This window comes from Macaca nemestrina, chromosome 1 (assembly GCF_043159975.1).
Source record: "Macaca nemestrina isolate mMacNem1 chromosome 1, mMacNem.hap1, whole genome shotgun sequence".
Classification (NCBI taxonomy): domain Eukaryota; kingdom Metazoa; phylum Chordata; class Mammalia; order Primates; family Cercopithecidae; genus Macaca; species Macaca nemestrina.
Window position 1 is genome coordinate 166,117,157 of NC_092125.1, and position 9,409 is coordinate 166,126,565.

Consider the following 9,409-nt stretch of genomic DNA (forward strand, 5'->3'; position numbering starts at 1 on the left):
GCCTGAACTACTTGGCACAAGCAATCCACCCACTTCGACCTCCTAAAGAATTGGGATTACAGGCATGAGCCACCATGCCCAGCTGAGAAGGAATAATTTTCAAATATATCAGTCTCATAGACAGCTGGAACACTGGGACTGAAAAGGAATGGGGCTGAGGGGTGGACACTTTCCTTCCCACATTGAGATCTTTCTGCAGACCAGGCTTGCTTCTTTCAGCTGTTGAAGATAGCTTCTTTCAGCTGGTCAATGGCCTCTGTGTCTCTGTAGGAACTATTTGCTCTTGTATAATGTAGTGGTTAAAAACTCAAATATTAGAACCAGACTTCCTGGGTTTGAATGCCAACTCTAACATTTACCAAATGTAGGATTTCAGGTGATTTACTTAGCACCCCACCCACCTTGTACCTTGATTTCTTCATTTGCAAATTGGGATAGTAATTATCTGTGTCTCACTGGGTTATTGTGAGGATTCAATGAGTTCAATGACTTCATTAAGTAAAAGCTTAGAACAGTTCTCAGTAAATGTCAGTCACCATTATTATCTCACAAGGAGATTATAATATAAGCTTCTTGAAGACTCAATTGGTGTTCTTCATCTTTTCTGGCACAGAGATGGTGCTGAATAATAATGAACAGCACAGGCTTTGCAGTCCCAGAGGTCAAATCTCAAATCAGTATTCTACTCAGTAGCTGGGTGAGAATAAGTGTCCTCCTTGTAAACCAAGATAATAGGCTGGGTGCGGTGGCTCACGCCTGTAATCCCAGCACTTTGGGAGGCTGAGGTGGGTGGATCACAAGGTCAGGAGTTCGAGACCAGCCTGGTCAACATGGTGAAACCCTGTCTGTACTAAAAATACAAAAAATTAGCTGGGTGTGATGATGGGTGCCCGTAGTCCCAGCTACTCAGGAGGCTGAGGTAGAAGAATCGCTTGAACCTGGGAGTTGGAGGTTGCAATGAGCCAAGCTCGAAGCCACTGCACTCCAACCTGGGCGACAGAGCTAGACTTCGTCAAAAAAAAAAAAAAAAAAAAAAACACCTGAGATAATAATACCTACTTCGTAAAATTGCTGTATTGAATGAGATAATGTATGTAAATCCCCAGGGACACAGCAAACCTTCAAAAATGCAAACTCTTATTATCCGGGCTAGGTATAGTGTTGTGGGTGTGAAGCCAGACTGCTTGGTTTTGAATTCCTGTTCTGCTATACAGTTGCTCCGGGATTTTGGCAAGTTACCTAAGTTCCTTGGGCCTCAGTTTATTTCTCTGTAAAGTGGAAATAATGGTAATAGGGTTGTGGTGTGGCTCAAATAAGAAAATGCATATATTGGCCCAGAACTTGAGCCAGTGTCAGCTTCTTATGGTTTGCTTGATAAATGGATGAAGTGTAGAGAAGGTGTTTTAAAATGCACTTGTTAAAGAACAGAATCAGTGAGCTCCACAACTGCAAAGACCCATCCTGAAGTCAGATTCTTATTGAGCTAAACCTTGAAAGCAAAGATAGCTCTGAAAGGCAGTAGCCAGGGAACTAAGCCCCTTCTCTCGGTAAGACGTGGGGACGGTTAGCACCTAGAACCATAGACTGCTGGAACCAGAAGGATCTTTGTGGATAGGTTATTGTGGGTTGTTTCCTCCTGAATAATTGAAACCCGGAGAGGTCAGGGGACCCCACTCTAGTTGTGGACTGAGCCAGGACCAAGATTCAGGTCAGTTTAGTGGTTTCGTCACTGCAGCACGATGCTTCCCCATTCCGCAGCCCCCACCTGTGAAAATGAAGCTTGTAGATGCTGCCTATCGCCTGTTCCCAGGCGCCAGGCAGCCGCGAACTTCTAATCCCCCTGGGCTAAAGGATTCAGGCAAGAATGGTGTGGGAACCACTCTCGGTCTGTAGAGGGCGCTCTGAGCACAGGCCAGGGAGCTTGAGCCTATGACGCGCCACGGCTGCGTGGCCTCCAGAGCGAGTGAGGATGGCGGACTGATCGCTTTTCGTGGGGCATGGGGAAAAAGCCTTCGGCCCTGACGCCATGCAGCAGGTGAATGCGCTTATGTCCAACAGCAGGTATCACACTTTTTGGTCTCATGACTTTTATACTCTTAAAAAAGTTATTATTGAGGATCCCAAAGAGCTATTGCTTATATGGGTTATATCTATCTATATTTACCATATTAGAAATTAATAATGAGAAATGTTTAAAACATATACCCATTTAAAAATAGCAACAATAAAGAATTAAATATTAGCATAAATAGTATTTTTGCAAAAAAAAAAAAAAAATTCCAAAACCCCCCCCAAAAATGCATTTTTTACAAAACCCTTTAATGTGTGGCTTAACAGAAAAGACCTAAGCCAGGTGCAGTGGCTCAGGCCTATAATCCCAGCACTTTGGGAGGCCGAGGCGGGTGGATCACGAGGTCAGGAATTCGAGACCAGCCTGACCAATATGGTGAAACCCCATCTCTACTAAAAATACGAAATTAGCCGGGCGTGGTGGCACGTGCCTGTAATCCCAGCTACTCAAGAGGCTGAGGCAGGAGCATTGCTTGAACCTGGGAGGCGGAGCTTGCAGTGAGCCGAGATTGCATCACTGCACTCCAGCCTGGGCTACAGAGCGAGACTCTGTCTCAAAAAAAAAAGAAAGAAGGAAAGAAAAGACCTGAATTTTCCTTTTGCAGTGAGTCCCTATCGATTTCACAAGTCATGTAACCTCTGAAAAACTCCACTATGCACTCTGAGAGAATAAGAATAAAAAACAGTTAAATCTTGAGAATTCCCTGAAAGTATCTCAAGGACACCACCCAGGGACATACTTGAAGAACTGCTGTGTACAAGTACGTCTATCTAGGCTAGGCATGATGGCTCACACCTCTAATCCCAGCACTTTGGTAGACCTAGGCGGGAGGATTCCTTGAGCCCGGGAAGTTGAAGCTGCAGTGAGCCATGATCATAGCACTGCACTTCAGCCTGGGAGACAGAGTGAGACTCTGTCTTAGCAACAACAAAAAAACTATCAGTCAGGCATGGTGTCTTACCCCTGTAAACCCAGCACTTTGAAAGGCTGAGGCGGGCAGATCACTTGAGGTCAGGAGTTCAAGACCAGCCTGGTCAACATGGTGAAACCCTGTCTCTACTAAAAATATAAAAATTAACTGGGCTTGGTGGCAGGCCCCTGTAATCCCAGCTACCCGGGAGTATGAGGCAGGAGAACTGCTTGAACCTGGGAGGCAGAGGTTGCAGTAAGCCAAGATCGCACCACTGCACTCCAGCCTAGGCAACAGAGAAAGACTTTGTCTCAAAAGAAAACAAAAACAACAACAACAAAAAGAACTTTTATCTTAGTGTGATTTATAGAAGGGAGACTCCCCCCTCCCTTCTCACTGCCACCAGCCTGCTTCAGACTTGGATTACATCAGGCAGGCTTCAGCAAAAGTCTCAGAACTGGTTTCCTTGCCCCTGTCATCCCACCACCTCCAATTGTGAAGATACTATAATTTTTATAAAATATGACATGATTAAGTTACTATCTCCCCAAAACCCTCAAATGATTCTTTAGTGCCTGGTCAATGAGGCTCGCATGCCTGAAGGTCAGGCTCCATGATCTGATTGTAGCCCAAACTTCCAGGCTTCCTTCACACTCAGCCCCATAGGTGGGCCTCATGGGCCTGATGGGTTTGGTTCCACTTGTCCCTTCACTCGTAACACCCTCTGTCCCATCTCCTCCCATTCTCCTTTTGCTTTCAGACTCATGCCCCTTGCTGGAGATTTATTTTATTTTATTTTATTATTTTTTTTTTTTTTGCCAGAGTCTTGCTCTTTTGCCCAGGCTGGAGTGCAGTGGCATGATCTTAACTCACTGCAACCTCCACCCCCCAGGTACAAGCAATTCTTCTGCCTCAGCCTCCCGCATAGCTAGGATTACGGGTGTGCACCACCACACCTGGCTAATTTTTGTATCTTTAGTAGAGACGGGGTTTAACCATGTTGGCCAGGCTGTTCTCGAACTCCTGACCTCAGATGATCCACCCACCTCAGCCTGCCAAAGTGCTGGGATTACAGGCATGAGCGATCGCGCCCAGCCTGGGGATCTTTTACAATCTTCTCAAACAGTTTGCATTCCTACACAAAGCCTGGTATTCTGATGTGGTGCTTTTCATCCAGCTGTTGCCAGATAGGTCCCCAAAAATGTTGCTTTGTCAGTTTCTTATTGCCACCGTAACAAAATGCCACAAACTTAATGGCTTTACATCACAAATTCATCTTATCGTTCTGGAGGTCAGAAGATGGACGTGGTTCTTGGGGGCTACAGTCAAGGTGTTGGCAGAGCTATATTTCGTATGGAAGCTCTAGGGGAGAATCAATTTCCTTATTTTTTCCAGCTTCTAGAGTCCTCCTGCATTTCTTAGCATGTGGCCCCTTCTTCCATATGCAAAGTGCATCACTCCAACCTCTGCTTCCCTTCCATCCTCACCTCTCTCTCTTTCTCTGACTCGACTGCCTTCCTCTTATAAGGACCCCTGTGATTACACTGGACCCACTTTACTAATCCAGGATAATCCCATCTCAAGGTCCTCAACTTAATTACATCTTCAAAGTCCATTTGCTATGTATTATAACATATCAGAGGCTCCAGGAATTAGGATGTGGAACTGGGTGGGGGACAGAGTGGAGGGATATTGTTCAGTCTAACACAGTCATTAATGCCAAAAGATGAAAGTCAAAATCCACTCGCCATGAGCCATACAAGTTTAGCAGTCAGACAGATGTCCCTACATGGAGATAATATTCATCCAATTACTTTGAAGATTAAATGAGATAATCTGCTTGAAACATGATGACAGCTGCACAGTGATCACTTGCCAAGTGCCTGTGACTATTATTATTAGTCTTTATTATGGCATTTACCACCAGGTGACTTAGAGTCCTCTTCACAGCATCCATCATACTTCATAACTAGATATTTGTTTTGGGTGATTGTTTAGTATGTGATGATTTTTTAATTGATTCTGAATTATGTAAACATTACCTTAATACATTCATGGCTAAAAAAATGAAGAACACGGCTGGGTGTGGTGGTTCACGCCTGTAATCCCAGCATTTTGGGAGGCCAAGGCGGGCGGATCACGAGGTCAGGAGATCGAGACCATCCTGGCTAACACGGTGAAACCCCGTTTCTTCTAAAAATACAAAAAAATTAGCCAGGCGTGGCAGTGTGAGCCTGTAGTCCCAGCTACTCGGGGGGCTGAGGCAGGAGAATGGCATGAGCCAGGGAGGCGAGCTTGCAGTGAGCTGAGATCAGGTCACTGCACTCTAACCTGGGCGACAGAGTGAGACTGCATCTCAAAAAAAAAAAAAAAAAAAAAAGACGACGACAAACTCCTGTCCTCAAGACTAAGGCCATGTGGATGAAATAAATATGCTTTTATTAGGAACCAAGATAAAACTCTTCGTAAAGGACACAGAAGAAAGGTTTCTATATCTTAAAAAGGATGCTGTTAAAAAAAAATTCTTCTTACAAAAAAATTAGTTTGTTTAACCTATTTCTCTCCTATTAGATAATGAACTCAATATGGGCAAGGACTGTTTTACATACCATCAAATTCCCAGAACCTAGTCCAATAGCAAATACATACATAGTTAACACTCCATACATATTTGTGAAATTAATGAATTAAATCTAACTTAAGGCCAGGCAAGGTGGCTTACGCCTGTAATCCCAGCACTTTGGGAGGCCAAGGTGGGCGGATCATTTGAGGTCAGGAGCTCAAGGCCAGCCTGGCCAACATGGTGAAACCCCATCTCTACTAAAAATACAAAAATTAGCAAGGCATGGTGGCACATGCCTGTAGTCCCAGCTACTTGGGAGGCTGAGGCAGGAGAATCACTTGCACCTGGGAGATGGAGATTGTGATTGCAGTGAGCCAAGATCAAGCCACTGCACTCCAGCCTGACTCTCTCTCAAAGAAAAAAAAAAAAGTCTAATTTTAAAAATACCTTTATTTCCCCATTGCCCTCAGAATGAAGTCCAAGTTTATAACTTGGCATGAAAAACAAGTTTTTGCAAAATCCAGTCCCAACTTGCTTCAAATTTCACTTTCCACCACTCCTAACCAGTCTCATACCCTACCCTCCAGCTGTGCTGAACCAACCCTTCTCTCTCAGGCCTCCGGGCCTTTTCTTATGCCAGTGCAGCTTTCTATGCCTGGAATGTCCTCTCCTCATGCTCAGTGACAGAAACACACACACACACACACACACACACACACTACCTGTTTCTTGCCACCTGGATAATTTCCACTCCCCTCTCCTAACCCATACTTCATGCTAGGTAGCTTCCCCCTACCACACTGCCCTGGTATTCTGGATAAAGGGACCTACCAGATCTTCTATAGCACCTGGAGCTTCTAGCCACCCTTGCCTGAAGCCCACCATATTATAATAGCCTGTCCATCTGACAAGTCCTTCCCACCCCCAACAGCCTATAAGATCTTTAAGAGCAGAGACTGGGTCTTACTTCCTACTATATCCCAAGAGCCTGGCAGGTGAGTGGACAGAGCAGGTACTCAGTTACTGTTAGCTGAATGCCTGTCTCTGCCTCTATCGTGCAGAGACTTATTTATCTTCATATCTTCAGACTCTAGCAGGGTGCCTGGCAGGAAATTAGTGGGCACTCAACAAATGTTTGCCGAGTGGACTAGTCTTCCACAAGATGCCTTGCCTACATTAACAATAAATCACAGATTGTGTGCTGGTCACTATGTGCCAGTCACCATTGGTAAGCTCTAGTAGGGATTAAAAACAAGACAAAACAGCTGGGCGCGGTGGCTCATGCCTGTAATCCCAACACTTTGGGAGGCCAAGGTGGACAGATCATGAGGTTAACAGATCGAGACCATCCTGGCCAATATGGTGAAACCCTGTCTCTATTAAAAATACAAAAATTAGCTGGGCGTGGTGGTGGCCACCTGTAATCTCAGCTACTCGGGAGGCTGAAGCAGGAGAATCTTTGGAACCCGGGAGGCGGAGGTTGCAGTGAGCCGAGATCGCACCACTGCACTCCCGCCTGGCAACAGAGCTAGACTCCATCTCAAAAAAAAAAAACAAAAAAAAAAAAACTAAACTAAAAAACCCCACTGTCCTTCCCTCTAGTGCTTACAGGAGCACACAATGAGCAGTACTCAACGTAAGTGTTTATTGATGGCTTTCACAAATGCTTCTCTTTTTTTTGAGACAGGGCCTATGCTCTGATGTCCAGGCTGACGTGCAGTGGTGCGAAATCGGCTCACTGTGACCTCCAACTCTGGGGCTCAAATTGTCCTCCCATCTCAGCCTCCCAAGCAGTTGGGACTACAGGTGCATGCCACCACACCTGGCTATTTTTTGTAGAGACAGCATTTCACCATGTTCCCCAGGCTGCTCTGAAACTCCTGGGCTCAAGTGATCCTTCTGCCTTGGTTCCTCAAAAGTGCTGGGATTATAGGCATGAGCCACTGCACCCAGCCCACAAATGTTTCTCAATGGATTCCATGGGTTACTCTTCTTGCGAAGAAGTCTGTCACAGCAAGAGAGAGGCTAAAGTCTAATCCTAAAGCAACCACTTTTCCTCCTTTTCTGTCAGGTCTTAAATAGTTCCAACTCTCTCCCATCTGCAATTCACCTGACCACACCCTTGCATAGATAACAACAGCCTCCTGTAGAGCCCTCTCAGCAAACTAACCAACTATAATGCCCAGCGTCATCCCTTCCGCTTTTCCATTTTATTGGCACTTTCCCCGGGCTCTCAGAGGGCATCCCTTGCCCCAGTCCACTCCTGTCTCACTTGGCAATCCCCAGAGGCCCAGAGCAACGGTCCTATCTTGCGAAACAGAGCAAGGTCACGGCTCCAGTGGCAGAAGAAAGGACGGTTAGTGGCAGGAAATAGGTGTGAACAGAACAGTCACCAGGGCACCCAGACACCCCCAGTGAAATGGCAGGTGCAGGTTTATTTCCCTTATTATGAAGAGAGGGGGAAAAAAGGTGTCAGTCTCTTATTAGGAAGAGTAATTACATGCTTTATAACTGTATACCTAATTAGTTTCTTTCTAACCATCCTCATCATGAACAAACACATTAAATAATTGGAGAGAAGAGGAGATAAGAAAGAGAATTAACATTTGAGAAGAGACTACCATGTGTCAGACAAGCACTGTGCTGGGCATCTTTCTGTAAGTTTGTTCTCTAACCTTCACCAAAACAAACATGCAAACCAAAGACGATTCAGTAGTTGATATTTTATCAGCTACATCTCCCAGGGCCTCAGAAAGTTTTAAGTCATTACAGAGCTGGCAGGCTGCATTGCCACTATTTGAACCCAGTTCCTACAAAACCCATGGTTGTTTGTTGTTGTTGTTTGTTTCTTGAGATGGAGCCTCGCTCTTGTTTCCCAGGCTGGAGTACAACGACGCGATCTCGGCTCACTGCAACCCCCACTTCCCAGATTCAAGCGATTCTCCTGCCTCAGCCTCCCCGAGTAGCTGGGATTACAGGCATGTGCCACCACACCTGGCTAATTTTGTATTTTTAGTAGAAACAGGGTTTCTCCATGTTGGTCAGGCTGATCTCAAACTCCCAACCTCAGGTGACCCACCTGCCTCGGCCTCCCAAAGTGCTGGGATTACAGCCATGAACAACCATGCCCAGCCAAAACCCATGGTTTTTATACTAGAGTTTTCCATTCTTGAGCAGTTGCTATATGACAGGTGCTTGCAAATGATATTCCACAGATTGTTCCCCACTGCCTATGGGAAATGATTTCATACAACCTTTGTTGTTGTTGTTGTTGTTGTTGTTGTTGTTGTTGTTGAGGCAGTCTGGAGGGCTATGGTGCAATCTCTGCTCACTGCAAACTCCATCTTCCCAGTTTAAGTGATTCTCCTGCCTCAGGCTCCTGAGTAGGTGGGACTACAGGTGCAGGCCACCATACCTCGCTAATTTTTGCATTTTTAGTAGAGATGGAGTTTCACCATGTTGGCCAGGCTGGTCTCAAATGCCTGACCTCAGGTGATCTGCCCAACTCGGCCTCCCACAGTGCTGGGATTACAGGTGTAAGCCACTGCACCTGGCCCATACAACCATTTTATAGGTGAGGAAACCGAGGCTCAGAAAGGTTAGTATCTTGTCCAAGTCTATATTTACAAATCTGAAGATTTCACATCGAATTTTGAAAAAAATTACAAGATAAGAAAAATAGCTCTAGCTATGTTAAGCTATAAACAATGACAGGGTATTGCATGTTTGTAAAATTGGTGGAAAGACCGGAGGAGTGGGTTCTAGGCTGGGCCCCTAGGGATGGCACCAGAACAACATCTAGAGCAGCTGGCCAAGCTGGTATCCCAGCTGCTGACTCCAGGCTCCTTCCACCTTAACCACGATC